We start from the raw sequence: 15,674 nt of genomic DNA on the forward strand, positions 1-15,674 counted from the left end.
GTCAGCTGCACTCTAAAAAACAGGCTTTTCATTTTCCTGGGTCTAAAATGTAAATAGTGAAATATAATTGTGTAGTTCAAATGTGTAAGTGTTGCCATCACGCCACTGCTCTTTAGCTATGTTTGCTTAATTTAAATTCCATTTGATAGACTCATTGTCAACAATGGAAGTACTTGTGATAAATTTGTGGGCTCGTCAATACTTGATCACATCTTAAGTCTACTTCATTCCTCTGAATATTTTACTTTTTTCATACTATTATACATTTACATTAGATGCATATGTGAGGATATACTTTTTAATGTTTTCTTACATTTTTTGGTAACTTTCAACCTGGTTTCATGGAGGAACATTTTGATGGATTTTCAATGTCTAGCAATGTCTTGATGGCTTTCCAGCTCTTAGTACCTTTTACAGTGGATTTACCACCACATATCAGAAAAGATGGAGGCATGACCAAATTAGCTATTTCTGCTAAATTGCACAATCCTCAATTGATTAATATTCCACTATCTTCAAATTTACATATCTTTTCAGCTCTTTGCAACTTTCTAGATGCCATCCTCCCGTGCCTTCGGCCCTTAGGCCCTTATTTCAAGGAGTTACCACGTCCATCGTGTTTACAAATGCTGTTGTAACACTAAGGGCCCGATTACAAGTCTGGCAGTCCACGGACCGCCAGACTTGTGGGGCCTTGGCATTGGGGGTCTCCCGGCCACCCTATTAAGAGTTGGGCGGTCAGACTGCCACAGCCCCGCCGCAGCATTAGGGAACCACCCTTCCCACCAACCATATTACGAGTTTCCTCTCCGCCGGTGGTGTCATGAACGTTCTTCCTCCATGAACACAGTGGTCGAGAGGAAACAAAGAGGGCCCTGCAGGGACCTCTGTGCCTCCTCCACATGGGGATGCACACAGGAGGGCACAAGATACTCCACCCCGCAGATGCATGCTACTCAGTTCCTGCACAGCATGGACTTTTTAGTCCATGGCGTGCAGGAACTGTTTTTGGCATTCCCATTGGAGTGCCCATTTTTAGAGGCATTACCATGGGAACGCCAAAAACCTGCCCGCCAGACAGGAGGAAACTCCTAATCTGGTGGGCGGTCTGACCACAGCTGTGACTAGCATCTTTCACCTGACGAATTAATCTGCTAAAGTCAGACAGACTTCTGGGAGGAATATCTGAGGTGAAATCAGTGTTTAATTTGCAATAGAATAAATGCTAAGTGTGTTAATTCCACTTTCTAACTTTACTACTCCTAAATGCCCTTTGTGAATACCGAAAGTCGTAAAGTTAGGATTTTGTCTCAGTTTAGGACTAGTAAAGTTAGGAATCCAAACTTTACTACTCCTAAATGCCTTTTGTGAATACCGAAAGTCCTAAAGTTAGGATTTTGTCTCAGATTACTTTTGTGAATCTGGCCCTCAGGGTCTGACTTGCACATAGATTAATCTCTCTTATTCCCCTAGCATATGGTCAAGTTTTATCTGGAATATTTAACAAATAAATCTCCTATCTATAAGCACAAGGCATTTTGCTACCTACTAAATACTTGTCTTCTTCCCCAGAGGTGAGCTCTGGATTTCTAGTAATACAGTGTAAGGCAAAGGAAAACTGGTTAGGAGATACTTACTTAACCATTATGTATAAGGACAACATTATCATTCTGTTTTTCCCTCATGTAAATCATTGCTGATTTAATTCAAATGTTGTCCCTCTAATTCCCACAATATTTTCTTGGTCGACAGACCACCTGGCCCTAAGTCGGCAAATTTATCATAGCAATGTCCCTTCTGAGTACATTTCCTAACAGTTAAATAAACTTTTCTGTGATATTTTAAGGTATGGGCAGACAATTTGATTAAGTCCACCCTCCTACTCCTGTGAATCCTATTGTCCTAATCCCACATGTTTCCCTTCTAAGACCCTCTCATCTGAGGTCTGATCCTCTGATGGGCATCACTACCAGGAAATCTTGCAAACACCTAGGCATTTATACACTTTTCAATGTATTCTTCGTTATTTAGGAAGGTATCAATTCGCTGAAACTCTTAGTCCACCTTAATGATAAAATCAATAGGGATTTAGAAATATTAGCCCCAAAACAGTGGAAACATAGCCGTAGAATAATTCTCTAACATGATTTACACATGATTTAAAAGAAGCAAAGGCTCTAAGTGGTTTTAACAATGAAATCATGAGAACCCTAACAAGTGAAATCTCGAAACAGATATTTGCAACATCTAAAATGATGCAATTCTAAGATCAAACCAATCAAGAAGGACTACAATTTATGAAAGGCCATGGAAGGTCGAAATTTGCAAGAACAGTTGTATTGAAATTTTTCTGAGGCTGATTTGGAGAAGGATGTTAGCAGAATGTCCAGGAATTAAAGCTACTGTCTGCCAAGTACACCAAAAACAGGCGTGCAGAAAGGGCATTGTGCATCCGTCCCATGGACGGACCATCACTGCGTCCATTTCACCTTCAAAACTAACATCACCCGCAAACGTCCACACCAGCTATAGCGCAGGAATTGGAAAAAGGTCTCTGACGACCAGCTCACCGCCTCCCTCAGCAGCTCCGCTCCCACCACTGCAGACGACGACCCAACCTATCCTACACAACTGGATCACCAACTGAGCCAACACCATCACCCCCTCAAGAAAACATCCAACCCACACGCCAAGAAAGCCAGCTGGTTCTCCACCGAACTCCGAGAATCTAGACAAACCTGCAGACGCCTCAAAAAGGAATGGAGGAACTCCAAAACCACAGTAGACCTCCACAGCTTCAAACCAGCCACTGCCATCCACCACAGACTTATCAGATACTCCAGGAAGAAAGTACTCAGTGACAGAATCTCCACCCATGCACACAACAGCATTGAACTCTTCGGCATCATCAAAGAATTTACCCAACCCAACAGTGAGACAACTAACATCCCACCCTCCTAGGACCTCGGCAACGGACTCAGTGCCTTCTTCCATCACAAAATCAAGATCATCTATGACAACTTCCACGACAACAACCTACACGCAGAACCTGCACCCACCGCTCCCTACACTACGCAGCCAGCACTTAACAGGTGGACCGCCCTCAGTATTGAAGACACCCTGAAAACTATGAAGTCACCCCACTCTTGGGCCCCCATGGACCCCTGCCCACACCACATCTACCACAGAGCCGCAGACATCATCGTCCATGAGCTATGATGAATCATTAACCGCTCCTTCGAAACCACCTCCTTCCCTCATGACTGAAAACACGCCAAGATCAACCCTATCCTGAAAAAACCCTTGGCGGACCCCACCGACCTCAAGAAATTCAGACCTATCTCCCTACTCCTGTATCCGGCTAAAGTCAATGAAAAAGCCGTCAACAGTCAACTCGTCTCCTCCATAGAAGAAAACAACATCCTCAACTCCTCCCAATCAGTCTTCAGGAAGAACCACAGCACCGAAACCGCCCTTCTCGCGGCGACAGACGACATCCACTCCCTCCTCCACAGAGAAGAGACTGTGGCCCTTATCCTCCTGGACCTCTCTGCAGCCTTCAACACAGTCTCACACCGCACACTAGCCCGCAGACTGCACAACGCAGGTCCGGAACAAAGCTCTCGCCCAGATACTCTCATCCCTCTCTGGCAGAACGCAGCGGGTCAGACTCCTTCCCTTCCTCTCGGAACCCACACCGAGCACCTGCGGAGTCCCCCAAAGATCCTCCATCAGCTCCATCTTGTTCAACGTCTACATGGCCCCACTCACATCCATGGCCAGAGCACACGGAATCAACATCAAATTGTATGCAGACGACACCCAACTCATCCTCTCCCTATCCAACAAACCCAAAATCTCCAAACACAACTTTCAAGAAGGAATGGAAGCAGTCGCCAGATGGATGAAGAACGGCTGCCTACAACTTAACACAGGCAAAACTAAAGTACTCATCATGGGCCCACACCCTGATGCCTGGAACGGCACCAGGTGGCCCCTCACCCTAGGGAAACCTCCCACCCCCACGGACCATTCATGCAAACTCAGAATCATCCTGGACTCCGAACTCAAAATGGACCACCAAATCAAAACTGTCACCTCTTCCTGCCACCACACCCTCCATCTCCTATGAAAGACCTTCAACTGGTTCCTCCTCGAAAACAGGAAAAACATCACCCACGCCCTCATTAGTAGCAGACTGAACTACGGCAATGCACTCTACGCTAGGATCAACAAGAACCTCAACCGCAAACTCCAGAACGTCCAGAATGCCACCGCAATACTAGACCTCAACCTACATCGTCACTGCCACCTTAGCCAACATCTGCTGACACTATACTGGCTCCCTGTGTAGAAAAGAATCACCTTCAAGCTTCTTACCCACGCACACAAAGCCCTCCTCAACACTGGACCCGCCTACATGAACCGCTGCATCTTGTTCCACGCACCACAAGATCCCCGCGCTCAGCCCAGCTCTCCCTTGCGACGGTGCCACACATCAAGAACACTAGAACAGTAGGTTGCTCCTTTTCCTTCCTCGCAGCCAAGGCATGGAACACCCTGCCTCTCCACCTACGGCAGACGCCAACACTCGCCATAATCTTGAAGGACCTCAAAACCTGGCTTTTTGATGAATCACCATGTACATCCAAGAGGTATGCCCCCCCCCCCCTTCAGCGCCCTGAAACCCTAGCGGGTGAGTAGCTGTGCTTAACAAACCCCTGATTGACTGTTTGATCTGTCAGCTGATCGATATGTCACTGCTGGAGATATCACACACCTGGCAGCAATCCCTGGAGAGACTGCCCTAGGAAATACAGAAAGTAACACAGTGTGTGAGAGCAAATGATCCTGCAACCTAAGTACAGGGAAAAGAACTATCTACTACTCTAAAATACCTGTGAGATGCGCTTAAGAACATGGACAGCAATAGATCTGACAAGGGGAAGAGAGAAAGCATATTGCACACGCTCTGGTACTGCCAAAATGTCGGTGCAGTCTCCTCCTTGCACAAAATGGTCAAGGAAACAGAAAATCTAAGACCCATCACTCTCTGGTGGCAGCAAATCATTATGAAAGAAATCACACATGGGCTCTGCCCCTTTACACTCCAGTAGTGGGAAAAGTAAATTTACTATGATCCTTGCTGTGAAATAAGTACAGGTTTAACTGGGGATAAATTGTATATTGTAACTGATCTCACTGTGGAACCCTATTCCAACAGAAAAATCCCTAATGGTTCGATGTAGCACTTTCTTCACCCTCATAACGCCTCCAAGTGGCTGCCCTTGTGAGAGTGAAAAACAATGCACAATCTATCAACACAACATTGGGAGAGTAACTATCTTTGCCATTCACGATGTTAACATTGACATCCCTTAAACATTGCAAGGAATAGAGGATTCAAGAGGACAATCCCTAATTCACTGCCATCAGTAATAAATGCATCAGTTCTTTGCGGGTGCCCTAGTGTTCGCAATGCATTGAAAAGTAACCTGTCTGAGAAGGGCATCGTCTACAGTGTGAACAGCTGTGAGAGCAGGGCCCAGACGGTGGTCCCCGTGGCTTCCCCATTCTCCAAGGTGACCCTTTAACAGTTTGTGACCTTTGGAGCTTTGGTAGCACCGTCCCTTTGTTACAATACTAGCACTTTGTTAATACAGAAATCAGGGTCGTCTGTCCTTTGCAGGTCCCCATCCCTGCATTCACAACAGATTTCAAGGATTTTCAGAAGGAATCCAGTCTACTGAATTGAAAGGCTGGGTTTTTGTGAAATTCTGATCAGGTTCAGCTCAACATAGATACAGGCAAAAGGGAGGGGCAAACCTTCTCTCCCTCCTGCTTTAAGAATCAGGATTTTCTACAAAGTTTAATGATGCAAAAGCAGTGAGAAACATCCAGGTGGGCACTAAATATGTACATTCTGGTAGTCTAGTAATTTAGTTTGGGCCTTCCATCACTGTTGCAGCAATTTTCATCTACTTTTTCCTTTACTAATTTATGTCTAATTTTACAGCAAATGGTTCACCAAAAAAGTCTTCTGAATGTTTGGTTTATGTCACTGAAGTTAAAGAGACCCTATTTGCTACCACGAGGCCTTCTAATCTTTACCTCAGTCAGTTTACCCATCAAAGTAAATCCACGCGGCGAAGTAAGCAATGGAAGGGACCTTGGACCCAGTGAACACGAAGGGCCTTCACCTCTGTGACCAGGGCCTAGTATTCTTTCAGGGTATGACCAACCTGAGTATTTCTAGTGAAGTATTTTACAAGAAGTAAATTAGTGTACAGTAACTTATATTCGACCCAGTCATAAAATTCGTGACAAGCCCAGACAGCGCTGTACATTAGTTGAAAGTTGAAAGGTTTTTAGATAACATTTAACAAGCTGTTATGCAGTTAAGATTAGGAAACATTAAACCACCAAGTAAATGCTTATTTCATTAGTTTCACAAACCTGTTACATTTACATAAGTTTTGCTTTAACACCAGGGAGAGATGAATTTCGCTCTAGTCCATTTTCTTTTTTGTTCAAATATTTTTTTATTTTTCTTATAAAGAGCACACATTAAGTGACAAAGGTATGTCATACACTCCTGTTACGAATCAGCTGGAGCATGAAATGTCATGGAACAGCAGATTTGGTGGTTATGTTGTGAGACCTCCTAAGATATAGCAAGGAGCAGAAACAGTGTGAAATATAAGGTGTAACGATGTTGTACTATGGAGCCTGGAGCAACTGGAGTGTAACTTGGCAAATAAGTTGGCTCCTAGAGGAAGAGAGATGGAATATAGGAAAGGCGAGCATGAAGAGAGGGAAAAGGAGGCAGGTAAGAGAGGGTTGAGGTGGTTAAGGGAGGCCACCCTGGGGTGGAGTCGCACTTGAGACTGTGAGAGGTGGAAAGCTTTTGTTGGACCTTAGAGTAGGGATAAGACTTGGTGTAAGTCCAAGATGGTTTGTTTTCTTGTAGGTATCTGTCTAAGGTATTCAATAGACGTCGGGGTCCAGCGGGGGTATGAAGTTTATCGTGTTGTACATTGTCTGCACCTCTGATTGATCGGACATAGTAAGTTCCACCATTTATCAAAGGAATTCGGTGATATCTTTTTCCAATCCGCGAGAATAGTTTTAGTCCCCACTGATATGGGGAGAGCCGCTAGGAGTGCAGTGCTTCGAGGTATTTCAGAGGAAACGGGATTAGCATAGAAACCTAGTTCTGATGTCAAGAAATAAATTTCTATTGCTGGCCACTGTTCCCTCTAAGGTGCACGCTAGGGCGCCCACCCAAGCTGTAATTATTCTCCGTGCATGGGGCCCTCAGAAACGTGCATGACAAAGAGGTTCTTCTGTTGACCACCAGAAGAGCTCTTGGTGCAAAGCTGATGACAGGCATTAAATACAAACAAAAGACCCACTCAGCATAAACATGGGAGGCTAGCTTTTGTATTTTCTAAAAATGCTAGCCTCATATTGCTAGTATCTGGTTGCTCGCTCAACTGCGGACCCCTTTACAATCGGAATCTGTTGCTGCACAGGACAAGTTCTGTACTGCTCCAAAACGTTAATAGATTAAAAAAATCTTGCATGCATTTAAGTCTGCTCATCCACTTGGCATGTCTCTCATTGAAAGCTTCTAACATGTCAGTAAACTGTGCAGCCAACAGACTTCTCCTTCATTTGTAATTACCTTCATTGGTATGTTCAGCCTAACCTGAAATCGGTGTGTCTGTGGAGCCAGGAAAGGCATTGGCATTATTGTACATAATACTTGCTTTGAACTTAAAAAAAAAATTTTTTTTTTAGAAAGATTGGTAGTGTCGGATTGATATAAATTTTGTTCCATGATTTTTATTGTGCACAGTTTAATAACATAAATCGTGAAATAATTAAATGCAAAACGTGCTGTAGTGTTAAAAAGGATGGGGAGGAGGAGATATTCATAACTGAAATGATAAAGAAACTCAGGCTCAAATCCTGCCATCCTTACTTGCTCTCATTGTGTGATCCGAAGCAAATCATTATATTTTACTAATACGCAAATGTCAAAGTTGAGAGCATCTTCCAGCAATCCAGTTCAGCATATGTGCAAAACAAAATACTCACTTGCACATGATTTAACACGCATGATGTTACTCCCCATTATGATGATGTGCAGTTATTTTTATGTTTAATCTTCCCCTCTTCTCTCTTTTGGTATATTCTTCCCTTCCTTTCCCAGAGTACACTGTTCCATTTGGAATGTTTATTTGGATTGTTGGAACCATGAAAGGGGAGTTGCTGAGACCTGCCTGTGCTTTGCTGTGGCTGGAGTTTCTTCTACCAAACATTAAACCTTTCTTAAAGTGCAAATCTGCTCAATGGCCTCTTCTTTTGAATCCTCTGGGGCCCTGAAGACAGGACTTCACACCTATATAATACTGTTTTGCACATATTCAGGGCACATGACAAACAGATTCGGTTTATCAATCGAATCATCCTTCAGTGAGCATGGGGAGTTCATGCTGAAATGTTATTTTGAATACATGTGACTCTGTGTGATGGGTGATACAATCTAACAAATAATTGAAACAGTAATGTAAAAGCAATTTACGTATTTGTATGTGACATTTTGCATTTTCTTACTTCCCTAATATTTTAATGGTTCCGGTCCTAACATAACATGTATAAATGGAAAATACATATTCACTCCATGCTGCTCAATGCACTGAATAACAGATTTTTATTTTTACCAAACTCAATGGTCCCCATGTTATCGGCCTAAAAATGATCAAGGATGAAAGGCTGAGGGCCCACTCAGGTTTGAAACTTGTGTCTGTGATCTCAAACACAGATTACTGGAGTGAATGTATTTAGGGGCAGATTTATGACGTCTGGCTAATCAGCAGAGATGCGCCAGAAGAGTTGCGACGCATCTGCCCACCCGTGCGCCACCATTGATGCGCCGCATTTACAATGCGGCGCACCGTGGCACTCGGATGGGCAGATGCGTGACGCACCTCCTGTCGGAAAGGCGGCGCATTGCTGGAGTTGCGTCGCAAGTGTGACGCAGCTCCAGCAAGGCTCGGGGGTGCCCTATCATTACAATGCTGCGTCAATCCTTACGCCTGCTTCAAGCAGGCGCAGGGTTTTGACGCAGCATGGGCTCAAAAGTGACTGAGTGAAATCTTGTAGATTTCACTCAGCCACTTTTAGGAGGCGTTCCTGCGACGGAACGCCCCCCCTGCACAGGTACGCCTACTGCTGGCGCAGGGCTTTACAACGTGACGCATTCCCAGATGCGTCACGTTGTAAATACCCCGCAGCATGGCGGAGGATTTGCGCCGCCGCTGCGTCACAAATGTGACGCAACGGCGGCGTAAATGAGGCGCAAGGGGCTCATAAATCTGCCCCTTAATCTTTTAAAAAGATCAAACCAGTTCTCAGTTCCACTAAGCTAGGAGCACCTCCTTCGGCTCTTATGGCCAATTCGGACCCCTTGTTCAGCTCTGGCTCGGCACTTCATATTACTGTGCTGAATTGCCTACATTTGCTACTGAACTGCTATTTTATCAGAGTGAAGTTGACCCCAGAACGCCTGCACATCAACACAAAGTAGAAACTGGAGGCTGCACACTACCTGCAGATTTCCTGTTAGAAGGTAGACTAATTGTATTATCCATCTATCAGTACCAACCTTTTGCACCTATGTTCATGCCCTCTTCATTTGTAATTATTCCCCAATGCACTTTGCTAATTTATTTTGAAATGGAAGTGTGAAAACACCAAATTATTATTACTTGTTTATGTTTTTGACTTTGACATAACAGACTTGCAAACCAATAACATCCTACTCTACCAGCTGAAAGCTATTTTTGGCTGGTCTAGAGGACAGGTTCAGAATTTACTGTGCAGTGTAACTGTGCTGTAATGGCACATGTCCTGTGCTGTGTGGGGCTGAGCTGAAGGTTTTTTTTTTTTTTTTTTACTGGGGCTGATTTTGAATCCATACCACGGACATGGCTACCCACGGGCACTCGTGTTGTGGGAATTTGAGAAAATGGTTAATCACACAAGAGCACAAGGGGCTGAGCCTACAATTTGGAGATATCTACACATAGAGGGAAGAGGCAAGCTTCAGCGCATGGAGAAATCGCCTTGTTCACTTTACCCAGAGTCCTTCCGTTGCACAGTCAATATGAGCTTTGAGTTGTCAGTCTAAATTATCAACAACTGATCTGACAACACACCTACTACACAAGTGTTGCACTAGGAACATTTATGTGAGATAATTTGAAGAATAGTGCCACAGAGATACTCATGAGCACACATTACAGTCTCACTTACTCTACACACTCAATGCAAGAATCCAGTGGTACAGTATCTGGAAGGCATTCTGAATTGTGCAACTGATGGATTAAGAGATTTTTGACACAGTACCGCTAATTAGCATGTTTATTTATTAACATACTTGTTTTTATTTGAAGGTATGTGGAAATAACTGTTTTCCCATGCAGTGATCAGAGGATGTACTGCTACTGCTAGCACTCTCACTCACCTACTGATTTTTATTATGTCTCGGTTGCGTTCAGCTCTCAGAAAACTTTGCTCACAAACATTGCATTGCCGCACACTGAGAAAAATAATTAGAGGAACATTGTTGCTGACCCTGATATTTTTTATATCAATGATTGTATTCTAGACCACAATGGAAGAGACATTTTGCAGTTAAGAAACATGTGTTGTAGGTCGCCCGTTCTTTCCTTGCATCTCCAGCAAATGTCTGGATTTCTTAAACCCCTTTTGTGCAGTCTGGAAAGGGCCCAGTATGTTTTGTGAATTGAGCAGAACCTTGATTGTGCAAGGGCCAGAGTGATTTTTGCAGAGAAAGGGGACTGCCAGATATTACCCCATCTCTTGTCTGTGAAATTTGCTTGGTGAGTTGATGATGAGTTTATGTGTAGACCCCATTTACGGGTAAAGAGTCTCAATTATGAGGTGTTGGGTGTCTGCAGGAGTTTGTAAACTTGTGAGGCAGTTGGCCTTCTCTCTTGGGCTTTCCAAGTATTTCTGGTAGATCTGGGTAGTGAGGAGGCTTCAACTCTCTTAGTGCTCCTTTCAGTTTCAAGAATCTGGAGAAGTCTGTGTTTGGGAGATCGAAACTCTGCTGGAAAAGCCTCTGTCCTATTGCTAGACAAACGTTTAGCGCACCACACATCTGGCTCCACCATTGCCTCCCTCTGGTACAACTGCACAATTAAACTAGAAAAATAGAAAACAAAACAATATACCGGGAGTCATGGGCTAGAAAAGGTATGTATTCGATAATTGACCTGGGCTCACACGCTCTAGTGCATTTTAAAGGTAGGTCACCTTCTGCAGAACCTCACACCATTAGGCATGTTATTTGAATGTACATGTGTTAGAAATGGGGTTTCTGGTTGGTTAGGGTATGCATACAAGCCAAGCAGAACCTACCACTCAAGTCAGGGTAAGGGAATTACACACCCAAGATAACCCCGGCACCCCCTTGGTAGCTTGGCAGAGCAGTCAGGCTTATCCCAGAGGCAAAATGTAAAGCCTTTGTGCAACACATACACATGCCAGTGACACACTAGGCACACCACAAAGAGATTCCACACAAGGTTATGGAAAAATATCCTTTGTATTATACATAAAAACACCTTGGACCACAAACACGTAAATCCTTTAGCAAACTAGGCAATTGTCATAACAATAAATAGATAATAAACCTCTTTCTCAACTAGGAAATTGTCATAACATCACATTTGGTGCAATAAAGCACATACCTATAAGTTGCACAAGTCATAAAACATCATCACAGTACGTAATATGAAGTTCCTGAAAATGTTACTTGTTATTTTGTCACTGTAAGACATGAAAATGCAGCAGTTAGGTCACATATGAATCACAAAATCTCACTGTACAGGAATCACCAAATTAGTGCAAGTCCTGTGAAAAACCCAGAAGCATCATATGTCCTAATGATTGCATGGATCACCAAATGTTATCCTCCTGTTTCACCAGTAGTACATAGCACACTAACTACCATCATCAACACAGGGTAGGTCACCTAAGGGAACAACCTTTACAACGCAACTTTTACAACGCACTACCTTTACAACGCATTTTTTACAACGCATAATCCATTACAACGCATGACATTACAACGCATGACACTACAACGCATTTTTAAAAACTACCTTTACAACGCATTCCATTACAACGCATGCTACCATTACAACGCATACCATTACAACGCATAATATTACACTACACTATCCAACACTTACCCTACTGTTGCACCCCCTGGAGTTAGAATAGTAATTTTTACCCCTATACTATCCAACACTTACCCTACTGATGCACCCCCTGGAGTTAGAATAGTAATTTTTACCCCTATACTATCCAACACTTACCCTACTGATGCACCCCCTGGAGTTAGAATAGTAATTTTTACCCCTATACTATCCAACACTTACCCTACTGTTGCACCCCCTGGAGTTAGAATAGTAATTTTTACCCCTATACTATCCAACACTTACCCTACTGTTGCACCCCCTGGAGTTAGAATAGTAATTTTTACCCCTATACTATCCAACACTTACCCTACTGTTGCACCCCCTGGAGTTAGAATAGTAATTTTTACCCCTATACTATCCAACACTTACCCTACTGTTGCACCCCCTGGAGTTAGAATAGTAATTTTTACCCCTATACTATCCAACACTTACCCTACTGATGCACCCCCTGGAGTTAGAATAGTAATTTTTACCCCTATACTATCCAACACTTACCCTACTGTTGCACCCCCTGGAGTTAGAATAGTAATTTTTACCCCTATACTATCCAACACTTACCCCACTGTTGCACCCCCTGGAGTTAGAATAGTAATTTTTACCCCTATACTATCCAACACTTACCCTACTGTTGCACCCCCTGGAGTTAGAAAAGTAACTTTTACCCCTATACTATCTAATACTTACCTTAAATGTAATTTAATATTATGCGTTGTAATGGTATGCGTTGTAAAGGTAGTATGCGTTGTAATGGAAATGCGTTGTAATGGATTATGCGTTGTAAAAAATGCGTTGTAAGTGCATGCGTTGTAAAAGTGTGCGTTGTAACGTCATACATCCGGTCACCTACCATTAGAGCATGGGTAAACACAAACTTTCTGTCGGGGGCCAAAATTACAGGGTGGTTTGTGGCCGAGGGCCGCACCGGTCGGGGTGGGGTCAGTGGGGAGGGGCGGGGCTAGAGTGGAAAAAAATCAAACCTTTTTCAAAACATTAGACAATGCGACAATGCTGTATTTCAAAAGCAGATGTAACTACAAAGAGTACATTTTGATAATACATTTTAATTAGCAAACAGTAGCATTCTTCAGAGGCATTACATAGCTTCATACACACTTTGACTCCAATTCCACCACAGGGTTACTCTTGGCTCACCCTTAACCCCGCAATAGCCTGCAATGTCTTGCAAACGGAATGGGTGAAAGGCAAGGACCAAAAACTGAAGAAAGTCAAGAGGACTCGAAGAGTTTACTTTTTATTCCTGGAGCAAACTCCATGACAGCTGAGGCCAGTCTGAGAGGGCCCCCCAGATTTTCTTCACCATACGGCTTGCCTTCCTCCCTGTACGCTCTTAAAGTGCAGACACCTTCATACCTATGCTACCACACTGCCATCACACACACTGGATCTACTACCCATAGGCACAATCAGTGTAGCTGACTGTTCTGATCAGTTTTGTGGGCTCGTTATAGACCGCTCCAGAAGTCGTTCACAGCTTTGCATTCAATATTACATAGAGTGGGCTTTGGTTCAGCCCCTTGCTGATGATTGCACGGCTTTTTGTCCATTCCATTGCCAGATCCTGAGTTGGTCTTTTCTCTCTATTCTTGTGCTGGTCCCACTCCTAGAGGAATGTGGCTTTACCCTGATTGAATGAGTTGTTTCCTTGAAATGCTGATATCAGCAAACAGCTTTTATTTTATTTCTTTACCATTTGTGTTTACCACTCCAGGGAAATGCATGTCCTGCTCTTTCCCCTATATTTTCTCTTTATTTAGCTTTGCCCTTTTCCAGCTCATGCTCTTTCCCTTGCTTCTCCCCTACAGTAATCGTTTGTTGTTTCCTCCCTCTGGCACAAAGTACCGACCTCTCTCTCTCTCTCTCTCTGTCAGTCAGTCTCTCTCTCTCTCTCAGTCAGTCAGTCTCTCTCTCTCTCAGTCAGTCCATCTGTCTCTCTCTCTGTCGATCTCTCCCTCTCTCTGTCAGTCTCTCTCTCTCTCTCTCTCTCTCTCTCTCTCTGTCAGCCTCTCTCTCTCAGTCAGTCAGTCTCTCTCTCTCAGCCAGTCAGTCTCTCTTTCTCAGTCAGTCAGTCTCTCTCTCTCTTTCGCTCTCAGTCTCTCTCTCTGTGTCAGTCTCTCTCTGTCAGTCAGTCTCTCTCTCTGTCAGTCAGTCTCTCTCTCTCTCGCTGTCAGTCTCTCTCTCAGCGAGTCAGTCTCTCTCTCAGCCAGTCAGTCTCTCTCTATCAGACTCTCTTAGCCAGTCTCTCTCTCTCTCTCTCTGATTCTTTCTCAGTCAGTCTCTCTCTCAGTCAGTCACTCTTTCTCTGTCAGTCAGTCTGTCTCTCTGTCAGTCAGTCTGTCTCTCTCTCTGTCAGTTTCTCTCTGTCAGTATCTCTCTGTCAGTCTCTCTCTCTGTCAATCTCTCTCTCTCTGTCAGTCAGTTACTCTCTCTCTGTCAGTCAGTCACTCTCTCTATCAGTCACTCTCTATGTCAGCCTCTCTCTCTCTCAGTCAGTCTCTCTCTGTCAGTCAGTCTCTCTCTCTCTCTGTCAGTCAGTCTCTCTCTCTCAGTCAGTCAGTATCTCTCTCTGTCAGTCTCTCTCTCACAGTCTTTTTCTCCCAGTCAGTCAGTCTCTCAGTATCTCTATGTCAGTCAGTATCTCTCTCAGGCAGTCAGTCTCTCTCTCAGTCAGTCAGTCAGTTTATCTTTCCACGCTCTGTCAGTCTCTCTCTCTGGCAGTCTCTTGCTCTCTCTGTCAGTCAGCCAGTCTCTCTCTCTCTCTCTCTCAGTCTCTCTCCCTGTCAGTCAGTCAGTCTCTCTCTGTCAGTCAGTCTCTCTCTAAGTCAGTCTCTCTCTCTCTGTCAGTCAGCCAGTCTCTCTCTCTCTCTCTCTCTCTCTCTCTCTCTCTCTCTCTCTCAGTCTTTCTCTCTGTCAGTCAGTCAGTCTCTCTGTCAGTCAGCCTCTCTCTCTCTGTCAGTCAGTCACTCTCCCTGTCAGTCTCTCTCTCTCTGTCAGTCAGTCTCTATCTCTGTCAGTCTTCTCTCTCTCTCAGTCAGTCAGTCTCTCTCTCTCTCTCCCTCTCTCTCTCTCTCTCTCTCTCTCTCTGTCAGCCAGTCAGTCTCTGTCTCTCTCTCTCAGTCAGTCAGTCTCTTAGTCAGTCAGTCTCTAAGTCAGTCAGCCAGTCTCTCTCCCAGTTAGTCTCTCTCTCTCAGTCAGTCAGTCTCTCTCAGTGCATCAGTCAGTCTTTCTCTCCACTCTCTCTCTCCACTCTCTCTTTCCACTCTGTCTCTCCACTCTCTCCCTCTCCACTCTCTCTCCACTCTCTCTCTCCACTCTCTCTTTCCACTCTTTCTCTCCACTCTCTCTTTCCACTCTCTC

Source organism: Triturus cristatus, chromosome 8, assembly GCF_964204655.1.
Source record: "Triturus cristatus chromosome 8, aTriCri1.1, whole genome shotgun sequence".
Taxonomy (NCBI): domain Eukaryota; kingdom Metazoa; phylum Chordata; class Amphibia; order Caudata; family Salamandridae; genus Triturus; species Triturus cristatus.